Below are 16278 nucleotides of genomic sequence, written 5' to 3'. Positions count from 1 at the left end.
TTTCTGTAATAATGGGTTACTTGCAATATGAATAAATAGAGATAAGCCAAGTGACATACATAAGCTTGGAATAGTAGACCTATTGAAAACATTCAGAGCTTTAACTCTCGAATATATTCCTAGTTTTCATTGGGGTTACTCTACTCTTAAGGCACTTAGGAAACTCATTCTTTCGGTAAGGTTAACCAGAACTTAACTGATAGATAGTTGCTAACTAGTCACCTACAGGGTTTGTCCGGAAAGTAATAGGATTGATTTTCTTCCGCCGCAATTGTACTTCAGAACGTGTGCGCACCGACTGGATTCGGTAAAGGTCGTTCCTAGCTAACGAACGAGTGGCTGGTCACTTGTTGCCGAGCACCTAGAGTATCAGAACAAACATTTTCGCGCGACATGTTTCTGTGAAAGTTGCACCGAAAATGCTGCGTTTATTAGAGCAGAGGTACACGATTAAATTCTGTGTGAAACTCGGTAAATCTGCGACAGAGACGTTGTATATGATCAAGCAGGCCTACCCAGCTGTTGCTTTAGCAAGAAGTAGTGTGTTGTGGTGGCGTCAGGCCTTTTGGATGGCCGGGAAGAGGTCGCTGATAAGGAATGAGCAAATGAAAACGATGCTCGTTGTCTTTTTTGACATTAAAGGTATCGTCCATCATTACTTTGTTCTTCCTGGACAAGCCGACAACGCCAAGCTTTACGTGGAAATCCTTAAGAGACTTAAACGAAGGGTCAATCGGGTCCGACAAGACATCGCAGCCGATTGGAAGTTGCACCACGACAACGACCCGACTCAAACCGCCTTTCTTGTGAACAGATATCTAACCCAGGCCGGCATTCCAACGCTTCGGCAGCCACCCCACAGCACAGATGTGGCCACCCCGGATTTTTTTTTTATCTCCTTGGCTTAAAAGACTGATGAAAGGCAAGCATTTTGAGACAGAGGTTATCCAAGCAGCATGCACCTCGGCTCTCAAGGCTATTCCGGAAAATGCCTTCCGTGACGCCTTCAATGCTTAAAAATCGCGCTGGCAGCGCTGCATCGACGCAGAAGGAGCCTTTTTTTTAAGTTTTTAAAGAATTACAACGATTGGTTCAATAAATTTTTTTTAATCGACTCAGCCCTATTACTTTCCGGACAGCTAAATAAGCAGTTAAGCCAGTGTAAACAATTTGCTGTAGAGCTACGAAGAGGAAGCAAAAGAGGAAAATTATACGACATAAATGTTTTTAAATCCATTGAAAGCAAAACAAATCTTGACGATTATGCAAAAAACTGCTAAATAATTTTTAAAAGTAATTAATTTTTAGAAGTAAGTAGTTTTAAAAGTAATTAGTTCCAAAAGTAACATATTTCAAAGTAACTGGTCTCAATGCAACTGGTCCAAAAGTAACTAGTCCCAAAGTAAGCAGTCTCAAAAGAAACTAGTAGCAAGGTAACGAGTTTCAAAAGTAACTCATTTCAAAAATAACTAGTTGCGAAGTAACTAGTTTTAAAAGTAACTAATTGTAAGTTGATAACAGTTTCCCAACTAATTTGCAAGTTTTTAGATTTCAACGAAATTGTATTTAATACATAAAAAAATGTTACTAACTCTCAATGTTTGACTAAGGCCTGTAATGAACATTTTTCAAGTGGACCGCTACATTTCACTCATGAAATATTAGTGTTACTGGCTAGGCTACTGTATAGGTAGGATTGAAAAACTAAAAGTAGTGGAACTTAGCTTTAACTACTTTTTCGATTTGCCACCAAATTCTGCGAATGAATTTAAGAAATGATGAAAATAAGTCTTTTTTGTGGGGTTTCATTTTCATTTCCTGAGCAATATGTAGCATGTGAGGCATTAATGCAGGGGCATGTAGAGAAAATTGCCACTGTGCGCATGATATCCGGCTTAGGGCACCTGCCTTCTTAGGTTTAAAGCATGAATTGCATTCTTTACAAACACCTGCATAAAATGCTACGTGCGGCTTTGCGTGTTGCCCTATTACCTTTTATGTGAATTTATTTTGTGGTGAATTTTCTCTTCCTCCAAAAAATGCTAAGCTTTTGACTTTTTTGCACGAAATGTGCAAAAATAATAAAATATAATTTTCTATATTTATATATGAGTTTGCGGTTATATACTTACATATGCGCTTATGTACATACATATACATATGTGCGGTTAGATGGACGTAATAAATCTTTGTGCGCCAACTAGAAACTTTGAAGCAACACCAGTGAGGTGCTGCAGGGCACCTCCTCGTAAAACAGTTACATTTGCGTGTCTAAATTAAATTTACTGCAACGTGCACTTCTAAAACTGTACGTTGCTGCTCGACTTTAAAGTTCAAAATTCACTCGCACACAAGCGTTTACTTTAAGTTGACCGTTTCGTAAGCTTTGCTGTTCTTACCTTTTGCTCAGAAAAGGGAAAAAGCAATTTCAGTGCAAATTATATGGTGCACTGCTTCCGCAATTTAGAGAAATTATAATTACTTAGCGCTTAACGGGCGAACGTTTGAGGCACAAAAAAGTTGTGAACAACAACAAAAAAATCGATTGTTCAAAAAAAAATTAAGTACTCATACGCCGTGTTGGTCATTTAATTCTACAAGCACATATACGAATACACACATGCATACAGTAAGAGAGTATAGTATATAATACGCGAGTGAGTGCATTATGTAAGGCAGTGAGTACTTAAATGCCAGTGTGAATACTTGAGCGAATGTACACAGTTGCGAAAAACGCGCTCAAATAGCGCAAACTGCCACAATGGGAAACCGCAGTCGGCGCAAATGGGGCAATATGACACGCGTATAGTGACGACAACAATAGCAACAGCAACAACAACAGTAATACCATAAATACGTAGTGGAAGTACTGCAAATGGCAGTTGGCAAATAAACAAACACAAATATGTGGCATTTAAAATGCTGCAGTGCTTGCGACGACGGCAGCGTGCAGCTTACACAGCTTAAGCTTCAGCGTCAACACAACCAATGTCATCGATGACAATGAGGGTGGGCGATTATTATTTTAAATTTTTATTTGTTTTGCACAACGGCAATTATTGGTTTTATAAAATTTGCACAGAGCATGGAAACTAAGCTTTAGCGTAGCTTAGTAACAAAAGCCTCAAAAGCGAGCTTTGCATGAAGGGCATTACCGATGATACAAAGCTTAGTGGGACTAAGATAACAATACAGGGAATGTCTACAAATAATACTGTAATGAATCGAATGAGACCTATAGTTAGCGACTCACCATGATAATACATAATTGTGAGTAGATTGCTATATCTCTAAAGCACTTAAGAGCTCCATTTTTAGCTTAGTAACTGTACCAAAATGATTTCGAAGAGAGCGTGGTTCTCACATCACCTCAAGAAATTTCTCAAAACTATGTGGAAATATTTGGTATTACTAAAAGAAAAATCTGGTATGCTCGGGTATAGCCAAAAATACCACTTTCCAAATAAAGATACATACAGGGTTTGTCCGGAAAGTAATAGGACTGATTTTCTTCCGCCGCGACTGTACTTCGGAGCGTGTGCGCACCGACTGGATTCGGTAGAGGGCGTTCCTAGCTAACGAACGAGCGGCTGGTCAGTTGTCTCCGAGCACCTGGAGAGTCAGAACAAACATTTTCGCCAGACTTGTTTCTGTGAGTGTTGCAAACCGAAAATGCAACGTTCGTTAGAGCAGATATACGTGTGAAACTCGGTAAATCTGCGACAGAGACGTTTGATATGATCAAGCAGGCTTACCCAGATGTTGCTTTAGCAAGAAGTGGTGTGTTTCGGTGGCACCAGACCTTTTTGGAGGACTGGGAAGAGGTCGCTGATGAAGACCATGCTGGGAGACTTCGACAAACGCCGACAATGTGACTCGTGAGCGCAAAGTTTTGAACTCAGGCCGTCGACTAAGTATTCGTTCAATTTCCCAGATGTTAAATTTATCAAAATATGTGGTTCATGAAATTGTGACGGCTCTCTTCCGAGTGGCACACGCCGGCAGAGGGGATCCATGCAGCATGCACCTCGGCTCTCAAAGCTATTCCAAAGAATGCCTTCGGTGACGCCTTGGTTGATCCAAAATCAGTGGATCTCACCTGGACAAATATTCGATCTCGAAAGATCTCGCAGTCGCACTTATTTTGATTGTTGAGCAGCGCTTCTTGAGCTCACTGCAGATCGACAGGTCCAACGATAGATCGCAAGAAGACATTAGAAGACCGACTCGCCTTCAGTCGGATGAAATTAGGGAAAATATGTTCGCTCGGTTATAAATGCACACTTCTCTGACGGAAACTGGAATTAAGTCTAGTACATCTACTGCTCCTTGAAGGCAACCACTTCCGCTTGAAAGACGCTACGGTGATTTGATAACCTGAAACTAGAGTTGAGCTTTAAATAGCCCTAAAATTCATTATGCAGACGATGAACTCGAGATATCGCCAGCATCGAGAGTGACCCTAACGCAGCTTCGTTCTGGATACTGTAGCAGGTTAAACTCTTACTTATCCAGAATCGACCCCGACATATCAAATACATGACTACTATGTAATGAGTCCCTGCATGACACGAACCATTTCTTTGCCTGCCCAGGTAACTCTACACATTTGACACCCTTCTCCCTATGATCCAACTCCGTCGAAACAGCACGTTCTAAAGCTTACCACCCTAACGCGGACTATATAACCGTTACAACAACAAGACATCAACATACAATAGGAAAAGTTAATCCGATTCTATAGAGCCTTTAGGTATTTTTGCCTTTGATTTAGGCTAAGTACACACTAGATTGAAAATCAAAACTTTCATGAGCAAAACTTGAAATAAGCGAGAGGTTTCGATGTTTTATAGTAACCAATGGGAACGCTATATGTCACCTGATAGCACTAGAAGTAGTCAAGGACGGTTATTTGATATCGTCGATACATGGACTAGTCTAGACATAAACCAACAACTCCGCAAACCAAAATTTGAAAAGAAAATCTCGTTTTGACGCAAAACACTAAATTATTTGATTTATTATCTCCGGTACGAAATCAGTCAATTAATTGGTCACTCTCACAAAAAAAAATCAATTTTTAAAAACCCTCACTAAACCCACCCTAATGTTTACACAGTCAACAATAGCTGCATTCAGCGGTGGGTGGCCAGTAGTGACATTAACTGATCGGCTGCTTAAGTCAGAATGCATCACTGGTATTTAGTTTCATTTAATTGCCATTTCCATAGTCATTAGTGGAGACATGAGTCTACGTTAGTTCGGCGGCTATACTCATACATCCTCACTCTTTGCCGCTCATCTAATTTACCTCTCAGCCGGCTGCAATTGCATCAAAGTAGCCTCAATTCAATTATTGGCAGTATAAGTAGAAATGAAATTTGCTAGCGTTTGTCGGCCGGTTTGTCGCTTGAATAGCATTGCAGTTGTCACTGCAGCAGCATCGATTAAGATCTAATACCTGCCGTAAAAGATTAGTTTTTTATTTAGTTAACGCTTGATTGAGTACAAGCATTTGCAGCTGTGATTTAATTACAATCAACTTTAATTGTCGATTTGCATTTAATGTAGCGTGTGAGATCAAAGGTTTCCGGTATATGTCATGAGGCTGAATCAACCAACACATCTCTTACTTTCTCGGCTCACTACATTTGAGCTGAGTTCTTTTGTAAAATATTTTACTTAAGAAAGCAATAACAAAGCAAATCAAGCCAGTTAAATGCACTGCACGGTCGATTGATACCTTCTTAATGTGGTATAACTGCTTGCTAGTCTATTTCGAACTAATTAAGCCTGTTTGTCGCATTTATACCAGTTCTTTGTTCGATTCGCCACTTTTTAAAGTTTGTAATTTCATAATTGTAGCAATTACAAAGAGCTTAGTAAGAGCGTTACATTTTAGAATGTACAAATAATGAAGTCGACTTAATAGTAGCATTAATTATTGGATAATATTCGACCGAATGCACCATGTCCAGCATGCCTTGAAGATATTATAGCAGCCGTAGCTGAGAGTGTACACAAAAACCGTGTTTGTTCGGCACCGTTTGCAGCAACTCGGACTGCCTTATAGAAGGACTTGGCGCATTTTACATCGAGTTATTAAATTGGAAGCGTAGAATTTACAGCTTGTGCAAGAACTGAAGCCGTTCGACCCTCTCAAGCGACATCGTTTCGCTTTATTGGCTCTTGAAAAGTTCTAAGAAGGTGCTACGTTTTCAAACCAACATTTGTTCAGAGAAGAGGCCGATTCCTGGCTCAATGGATATGTGAACAAGCGAACTTGCCGCATTTGGGACGAAGATAAACCTGAAGAGATTCAAGAGCTGCCATTTCATTCAGAAAAAGCGATGGTTTGGTAAGGTTTGTGGACCAGTGGAATCATTGGTCCATACAAGTATTTCTTCCAAAATGATGCCGGTGAGAACGTAACTGACAATGGAAACAGATATTGCATCATGATAACCGACTATTTAATGCCTGAAATTGAAGCTCGCGTCGAAATTTGGTTTCAACAAGACGGCGCCAAACATCACATCAATTAATGGATTTATTGAGGCCACTTCGGTCAGCAGATAATTTCACGTTTTGGGTAGTCTATGCGGACAATCCCGCTTCGATGACGCGTGTCATTCGCCAGTTACCTGTCGAAATGCTCCAACGAATCATCGAAAATTGGACTCAACGGTTGGACCATCTGAGGTCGTAGCCACAGCCAACATCTGAAAGAGATAATCTTCAAAAAATAAATGCTAAAGAATATTCTTTCGAAAGATAAAAAACATTTCCCCATTAAATTTTAAGTTTCGGTGTTTTTTTCCTTAAAATAGTAGGGAACCTTGAAATGGATCACCCTTCACCATCTAACACATTTATGTTCAGTATATTTTAGTAAATTATTACGAAAATAGTAAGGGGTAAACTTGTATACAATAGACTTTGGTAAGACCACAGACAAAGATGGAACTGATATTTACTAGACTTACCACCAGTGGTATATAGTGAAAAGGAGATGTCTTGTTAAATAAATTGACCACACAAGCGATTGTTTAGATTTGGTCAGTTGTTATGAAATCTATATCCTGCTATCAATGATTGTTGCTTCTTGAGGAGTAAAGAACTTGTACAAAATTTCAGTTCAACATTACAAAATGAAGCTGAAACTAATCATATTGACCCGTAATACAAATTTCTTTGCTTGGTCTGCTCAACAGCTTGCTTTTCTTCTGCTTAATTTTAGGCCAAGCCTATTGACTATTAATTCGATAAGGGTACCGCCTCAATGACAATAGTTCATGACCACCAAACACGTTTGTCGTTTGCTATCTTCGCAATCTGCTAGCTTTCAGCAAATATTCTATTGTCTGCGCCAAGCTTGTCGTTCACAGACGCTATCATTTTGGCTGACATGTAATCAAGATTGTAGGCAAAATTTATAGGCGCTTACCGGCAAATCAATGACCAGCCCAAGAATGGGAAAATGAAAGAAACAAGTGAACACTATCTGGCAGATATCATAATAGAAGATGCATAGTAGAGGGACCTCAATTGACATGTGTAATAAAAATTGGCAAATGTCAAACCGCAGAACAGGCGCAGCCTAATAACCACCATACAATACACCTACAAACTATGTTAAAATGAATTGGATGTGAAATTGGTTTACCAAAACAGAGAAACGGAAAAGTGTAAATAAAAAGACGAAAACAGCAGCAATGAAGCCCGTAAAATACCAGCTAGTTGTGTATACCGACATAAATAGTAGAGCGGCAATTTGGCAGCGGAACAAACAGTTCAAGTCCCCGACAGCAGACATTAGGAAATTTTATTATGCGAAAAAATGAAGAAAAAGAGTAGCAGCAACAGCGTCAGCGCCAGCGCCTTCACAACAAACGTGCCGCCATCCTTTTTTGGCTTCTCGATGTCGATTGTCGGTGATGTGTGTCGAAATGGCGCGGCGTCTGCAGATTAGTGTCGCGAGGCGAAAATGAAAACATGCGAAAAAGCGGACAAAGTATGGTGCGAAGGTGGGAAGGAAGTTATAGTGAAATTTATTTTTTTTTTTTTGGGGTTTTTTACGTTTTGCTGGGGGTCACAAATATGGAGCCGTTATAAAATAGTTAGACAATAAAGGAGAGTATAAGAAAATACAAAAATATTAGGGAAAAAGCTTTAGTCATTTGGTTCTTAAGGTCGCACTGGCAGAGACATGCTGACAGCGATAAATAAAGATTTTTGATACCAAATATAAAAAAGTCGGTACCACATGATTGCGAGAACACGAGATAATAATATAGTGTATTCGGCCGAAAAGTGGAGGGCGACTCCTTAAACAATATTGGAGACTATATTGAAGGACTTATCTGTCGAGTAGACATCTATTAAAAAGATACCGAAGAGTTTTCGAAATCCCTAATAGTTATTAAAAACATTTTGTGCTAAGAAAAGTTTTCAGACGTTTCTTGAATAAGTATTTTTTAAGCACTTGTCAAAGGTGTGATCGAAGAGATATAGTTTTAATTTTTTTTTTTTTCAAAAAATACGAAAAGGCAAGTCCGGTAGCTGAAAATTTGAATAATATTTATTCTTCTGTAACAGCCAAACATCCACAATTTTAGTTTCGTCGATTCCGCGATTCCATTCCGGTAATTTTATTGTCAAAAATGCGTCAGACTTTGGAGCACCGATTGTCAAAGGTATCTCGAAAATAATAGAAGTGATCATGTCTGAAAGTCATGAAAGTCATTACCCAGGAGCTAAAGATTTCACAGTGGCGATGGTCGAGTAGCAGTAAGCCGACGCAAATGGTGGCAAAATCAGGATTGACGGTTAAGAAGGTTTTACTATGTGTTTGACGAGATTGGCAGGGAATATCTGTTGTGAGCCACTCCGCTACGGCCAAACTCTTAATTCGGATCTACTTATACTATCAAAAATTGGATTGTATGATGCAAGCAATCGTCCACAAGTGCCAGGCTTTGGCTAATAGAAAAAACGATTTCCATCTGGACAATGCCATGCACCAAACAACGATACTGACTCGCCAAACGCTCCGGGAGCTTAGTTTTTTCTGGATTAGTATGACTTTCAGTGACATCTGTGCCCAAAGTCACATCAAAATAATCATTAGTCTTTAATATAGGCTTGTCTTTTTGAAATATATGAAGTGTATTCTCCGATTTTTACGATGTGTGAAACAATTCAACAAAAAAGTTCCATTAAATTTTGTGGGCGGAATCAAATTTCTTGTGCTGAAACGTTCAGAATGCTAGGAAAGGCCTTCGGTAATAATAGTTTGTAGCGAGCAAGTGTTTTTGATTGGCACAAATTATTCAAAGTTGGTCGAGAGCGCGTTGACGACGAACCACGTCCAGGACGGCCATCAACTTAAACTGATGATCAACACGTCAATAAAATTAAAGAATTAAGAATTACTTGAGAATCGACGATTAACAGTCAGAGTCCCTCAATTTTGTCGAAAAACAGCGTTGCGTTAACGTCTGTGAAACAATGCTTTCCGACTACCAGGATGTCATGAAACGTGTTATTACTGGCGATGAATCTTGGATCTATCCCTACGACCCGGAAACAGACGATGAATCGACCGAGTTTCGTGGCAAAAGTGAGCCGAAACCGAAAAAACCTCGTCAAAGCAAAAATCAAGGTTATGTTGAGAGCTTTCCTCGATTATCGAGGGTTGGTGCACTGTGAATTTCTTCCGATCGGCCAAATTGTCAACAGGGAATACTATTTGTGAGCTATGCGACGTTTGCGCGAAGCTATTCTTAAAAAATAGGCCGGAATTATGGGCCGACAAGTCTTGGTTTTTGCACCGCGATAATGCACCGTCACATACTGCATTGATTCTTCGTGAGTTTTTCGCCTAACTTTCAACCAATATCGTGCCGCCACCACCGTATTTGCCTGATTTAGCTCCGTGTGACTTCAGTCTATTCAACAAACTCAAACGATCGCTTGACTTTAACAACTATCTCGAGGATTGGAAGAAACCTTGTCACAAGTGTGCTGTTGCCAAGAGAAATTACTTTGAGGGGGCGACATAAATTTGGAAGAATAAATTAAGAATTTTATACATAATTATGACCAAAGTCTTACTTTGTTTTGCTAATAGTAGTATGTAGAGGAACTTTAATTAGTGAACCTAATTACACTTTAAATAATGTTCAATTATCACGCTAAGATTGTAGATGGGCACAGAGTGAAAACATCGATTAATTTAGTAAATTAATGAAGAAATATCAAATCCATATTGCTTACTCTCAAACCATACACATGCATACATACATATATACACATATATAGGACAAACGTACAGATATATCGATTTTCCACAACTGTCATTTAGTTAAATGCCAGTTGTTTTGAAATTTCAAGGTGCGGCAACAATATTTTCATGACTACCTTCGTAACTTTCGTAGCTTTTGCTTGAGTTGTTGCATTGCAATTGGTTGGGAGTGCGAGAGGGCCAAATCAGCACAGACAGTCGGTCTGTCTTAACAATTACGTGTAAAGGGACAAATATACAAACAGAGAATATGTGAGTACCTAGTTCAGTTTTACTATAAGCGTGACCTTGTAAGTCAATATACTAGTTCTTTTATTTTCAATAATTCGTTTTTATTTTGTAAATACTGTTGAATTATGTTGACATTTCTCTGGCAAATGGATATGTACAAATATATTTATATGTTTATATTATGAATTTGGAAGTTTATTTACAATATTGTTTTCTTTTTAAAGAGAGGTTTCCCTTACCGTTTCAGAAGAGCCTTGCTGTTTTTATAACAATCACTAAGCATGAAAATTGCACAACTGTAAGGAGAGAAGAGAAAAAATTAGTGAGAACATGTTGAAAGTGAAATAAATTTGTAAAATTAAGAGGATGGAGTCATATGTACAAGTTTACGCAAGTGAGGAAATTGCCATTCACTTAGCAATGGCTAGAAACGATTCTCTTACATATGGATTAAGCAGCTCACGACTTCTGGTCTTAGAGCAAGAATCCTCTGGGTCGCCAAAAAACATTTGTTTGAAGGCGAATCATCCCTTCCCAGGATTGGTCACCCCCTCTTAAAAAAATATTCACACTGAAAGGACCCAACAGCCTCGTATGAGAGACCCCTCTTTAAAGATTACGATTTGATGGTGGCCCAGCGCTGGCCAAACCCAAATACGAGTATAATATATAAAATATAAATAATATCTATAATAAGAACAAAAATCATTATTTTTCATCAAGTTGAAGAAATTTTCATTAAAAATAATTTCTTTTAAAGACATCAAAATTGCGTAAAATTTATTTTGGATATAAAAATAAATATAAATATCAAATATTAATAAAAGAAATTCACTAAATTTTTCAAGAATAATAGTTTTCTAAAATATTTAAGGCATCAGGTATCCCTTAAATAATTGCAATTCTCCATATTTTCAAACAAAAGGCTCCAAGCAAGCAACTCTTACATTAGTTAATGTTATGTACCCTAAGGAAATATTTCTCTTAACAATGAATTCCATCACTTGTGCTCCACTTACTCTCAAAAGCAGTATACCCAAAAGTATACACTTATCCACAACAACCCGAAACATACCACAAGAATGTCAGAAATTTAGGATCACTCATCCCGCGTTCAATGAATTTCGGCAAAGACAACAACAAGAGCAAATTGTTGCACATTTCATCATACATAATTTAATATTTATATACATAAACATACACCCATAATATATTTAAGAGAGCATAAGCCTGTTGGGAGTTTAAATAAGGACGTGAACAAATTGGCATATTAAACATCAACCATAAATATATATGTTTTAAGGGTAATTCACTGAAATTGTTACGCTCATATTGAAGTAAGCAATTAAAGACAACATTTTATTAAATGTGTAATACAAATACATGTATACAAGTATATGTATATAATTAGTGAGAAATTAAGACGCAATCTGTTCATTAACCATAATACTCATTTTCGTATGTATGTATGTATATGTGTATATTTATTTATGCCAGTATCATTTTGCAGACATTTGATAAAATTAATAAAATTGCGCGCGCACCCAGACTGTTGCTGCAATTAGCAAAGTTGACGGGCGCCATCAGCACTCGCACGCCATGACGTATACGTAACTTATTCATGTTCGTACACTGTGTTTAACTGGCGATGCGAAATTAATTGCACTATACGAGATTTAATAAGTCAAGTGATGATGATATTTTAATTTTCAAGCAAAAATAGTGACAATTATATTTATTAAATATTTTACTATAAAATTACAAAATGTTTACTATAAAATTAAGTAAATTATTTTAATACAAATTTTATATTTTTAACTGCAGCGAGTGAACTGAAGATAAGTTATCTACCATAAATTTCAATTTTTCACAATTTTCGGGCAAAACAAACACGAAATACCATTTAATAACATAATACAGAGAGGTGAAGGTAGATTTTCGTACTTTTCAACCACAAAGAAAATATTCTCATTTCCATTTTGTGGCGCAGCGCATAATTCATTTTGGTCTTAAAATCTTTAGCACAATGCAGGAGTTTTATTGCTGGCTGTGGTATTTTCGGTGGGTACACTGACGAGCTTAACGACTGTATTAAAATATGTAGAAGTAAAATATTTACCAAAAGCCAGCCAGCCACGCGAACTAACTGGCGAGTTGGATGTGTAACTGCTTCGTGAATGTGAACTGTCCCTAAGTTCGCATTTACACAGCAGTTACCCAAAACAAAAATTGTGTTCAGTTAGTATAAAAAGATATTTAACTTGAACTTGATTGGTCAGTTTGTATGGCAGCTATATGCTATAGTAGTCCGATCTGGACAATTTCTTCCGAGATTGTAGCATTGCTTTGGTTAATGCTTTATGTAAAATTTTGTAAAGATATCTCGTCCAATAAAAAAGTTTTCCATACGAGGACTTGATTCCGATCGGTTAGTTTGTTTGGCAGCTATATGCTATAGGGATCTGATCTGAACAATTTCTTTGTATATTGCATCATTGTCTTAGATAATCGATCATGCCGAATTTCGTCAATATACCTCGTCAAATGAAACAGTTTTCCATTCAAGCCTTTGATTTCGGTCGTTCCGTTTGTATGACAGCCATATGCTATAGTAGTCCGATCTGAACCGTTTCTTCACAGAATACAGTACTACTGTAAGTTATAATCCATGCCTAATTTCGTAAAGATATCTTATCAAATAAAAAAGTTTTCCATACAATGACTTGATTCTGATCGGTCAGTTTGTATGGTAGCTATATGCTATAGTGGTCCGATATCAGTGATTCCAATAAGTGAGCAGCATCTTAGCAAGAAAAGGAAGTTTGCAAAATTTCAGAGCTGTATCGTTTAAACTAATTCGCGAATATGCAGACAGAAATATATGACTAAATCGACCCAGCTCTCCAAGCTTCTCTATATACCCAATAAAAATTTCAATATTTCCTAATGAAATACCTGCGTACCTGCGTTCATATGAAAATTCATTTAACTAAGCTACAAACCGAAAATAAACCCAAGCAAGACGAAGGCATGCATAATCGTACGCGTATACAGAAATATGAAAATTCAACGCATGAGAAAAATTGTGTGTGGAAAAAATAGACATATCTGCCAAAAGCGGGTCAATGACTTGGCAATTAAAGGCGCCGCCAACTTTGACGTTGTCGACAGCGTTAGCGCTACAAGAAATCTATACACACGCAATTGCGAGCGCGTAAATGTACTTAAGTGTAAACATAGGCATGTAGCTGCGGTATTCATGAATGCACCAACAAAAGTGTCACATTGTATGCGCATAAAAGCAGTGAGACGATGCACGCCACAGATGCAGTCATTGCGGTAAAAAAAGTATGCGAGACAAAAAGTGAATAAATATCCAACAACTAATTATGGTGGGTTGGAAAAATAATTACGCTCAGTTATATAAAATGTTTGTTAAAATTTATATAATATTTAAAATAATATTTTAGAACATCATACTAGATTAAGATACTCTGAGAAAAAAAACGTAAAATAAAAAAAAAAACAAAAAAACGTTCAAATTAAATTTTTTCCTACTGGGTAATCGCACATAAATAACAAACTTCAAGATTGTATGGCAACACTGTTTGCAGTTGCAGTCTTCTTGGCATCGCTAAGTGTCACATAAATACCTTGTCAGCTCAATGCAGAGATCAAAAAACAACAAACTTGGACGGAAGTGAATATGGTGGAATACAAATAATTGCATACATTAGGGTGAGCCAAAAAAAGCTAATATCGAATTTATAGCTTAAATTTAAGCTTTATATAGAAAAAAATATCCCCGCAAGGCAGAATATTATAAATGTGTACATTAGGGTGAGCCAAAAAAATAAGCTAATATCGAATTTATGGGTTAATAGGGTGAGCCAAAAATGTTTATAACGAATTTACGAAATAAATTTAAACTATATATAGAAAACTTTATCCCTGCAAGATAGAATTTTTAGCTCAATTTTATATTTTGTCGGTGGGTATTCAAAATTTTCCAAATAAATAACAAGTACAAAAACCTGTTTTCACTAAAAATACCTGTAGAAATTTTTTTACAATTCAAAAATTAGTTTTTATTATTAATAATTTAACTATGAAATGTCCATAAATTCGATATTATTTTTTGTTTGGCGCACCCTTGTACACTCATATACATATGTGTATACTCGCATTATACCCTTTTCTAATTCAACTACATCAATCTTAATACACTTACATATACATATATGTACATATATATATATTTTACTCAGGTGATGTTGCAGTTGTTCCACTCATCTCGCTCTTCTCTATGCTCAAGTTATTATAACGAAGCAAAAAGCCATTTATGCAATAAATAATTGCATTTATCATTGCTTATTGAACTTTTACCCCTTTTATTACTCAAATACAAAATCAATAGTTCTCAGTCAACGATAAAGGCAAGCGAGGCATATTTTAGCGCAGCAATAAGAATTTAATTAACTTTATAGACTTAGGAAATGAGCTGAGTTAAATAACTGTTTACAGGAGTGCATACAAATTTCTTTTTTGTATCTTTAATAGAATTAAATGATTTGAATGAATGAATGAACAAGAAACAAAAGAAATCATTAGCTTTGGTTGCACCGAAGATATAATATATATTCACATATACCAAAATTCATTACAAGAACTTTGATTGGTCAATATATATGGCAGTTTTATGATATAGTGACTCGATCTGAACAACTTCTTCGGAGATTACACCGTTGCCTTGTACAATAACCCACGTCAAATTTGATGGAAATATATTGCTAAATGAAAAAGTTTGCCACAAAAGCACTTTGTTCCGATCTTTTAGGGCGTATAGTAGCAATATGCTATAGTGATCCGATCTCAACATATTCTTTGGATATTGCATTATTGCTTTAGGCAATAACCCATGCCAAATTTCATGAAGATATCTCATCAAATGCTGTAGTATTCCGATATCGGCTATTCCGACAAAATGAGCAGCTTCTTGATAAGAAAGCAGGTGTGCAATAAATCATATCGATATCCCAAAAACAGATACACTAGCTCGCGGACAGAAAGTCGGACATGCACAATACTGATGATATTATACTAGTATACATATATTTTTTAGGTCGTCGAAATCCGCTACAGAGCCTTTTCTCGTTCTTTGAGAATGTAAAAACATCTTCTTCTTTATCGGCGTAGACACCGCTTATGCCGAGTTTACAACAGTGCGTCAGTCGTTCTTCCTCTTCGCTGTTTGGCGCTAATTGGAGATTCCAAATGTAGCCAGGCCCTTCTTTTCCTGATCTTTTTCAACGGAGTGGAGATCTTCCTCTGCTTCCACCGGAGAGTACTGCGTTGCATACTTTCTGAGCTGGAGTGTTTTCATTCATACTGACGATATGACCTAGCCAAGAAGCCGCAGTCGTCCAGCTTATCGACTGCGGTATCGCCTTTGCCGATGCGCAAAGAACCATAAATCTTCCGCAGAACCTTTCTTTCGAAAACTCGTAAACCCGACTTATTAGATGTTGTCATCATCCAAGCCAGCCTCTGCACCATATAGCAGGACGCGAATAATGACGGACTTGTAGAGTTTGGTCTTTGTCCGTCGAGAGAGGACTTTACTTCTCATATTCAGTCCAAAGTAGCACTTGTTGGCAAGAATTATTATGCTTTGGATTTTAAAGCTGATGTTGTCTTTGGTGTTGATACTTGTTCCCAGATAAACGAAATTATCTACGACT

The 16278-nt window shown here is 37.3% G+C and overlaps 1 protein-coding gene across 3 annotated transcripts in view; it reads right to left on the bottom strand.

The window, feature by feature from the left end:
- Positions 1-16278, bottom strand: part of LOC105227806 (probable serine/threonine-protein kinase DDB_G0282963) — a 97545-nt gene that overhangs the window by 66111 nt on the left and 15156 nt on the right. For 2 of the 3 annotated variants that reach the window (XM_049446768.1, XM_049446773.1), the window contains exon 2: positions 10777-10833. The exons of the other annotated variant lie outside the window; for it this stretch is intronic. The gene's annotated coding sequence lies outside the window, so the exon portion shown is untranslated. The remainder of the gene's footprint in view (positions 1-10776; positions 10834-16278) is intronic. 3 annotated transcript variants of the gene reach the window in all.

The sequence above is a fragment of the Bactrocera dorsalis genome, chromosome 1, assembly GCF_023373825.1.
Source record: "Bactrocera dorsalis isolate Fly_Bdor chromosome 1, ASM2337382v1, whole genome shotgun sequence".
Classification (NCBI taxonomy): domain Eukaryota; kingdom Metazoa; phylum Arthropoda; class Insecta; order Diptera; family Tephritidae; genus Bactrocera; species Bactrocera dorsalis.
This window is presented reverse-complemented; position numbering and strand designations above follow the sequence as displayed.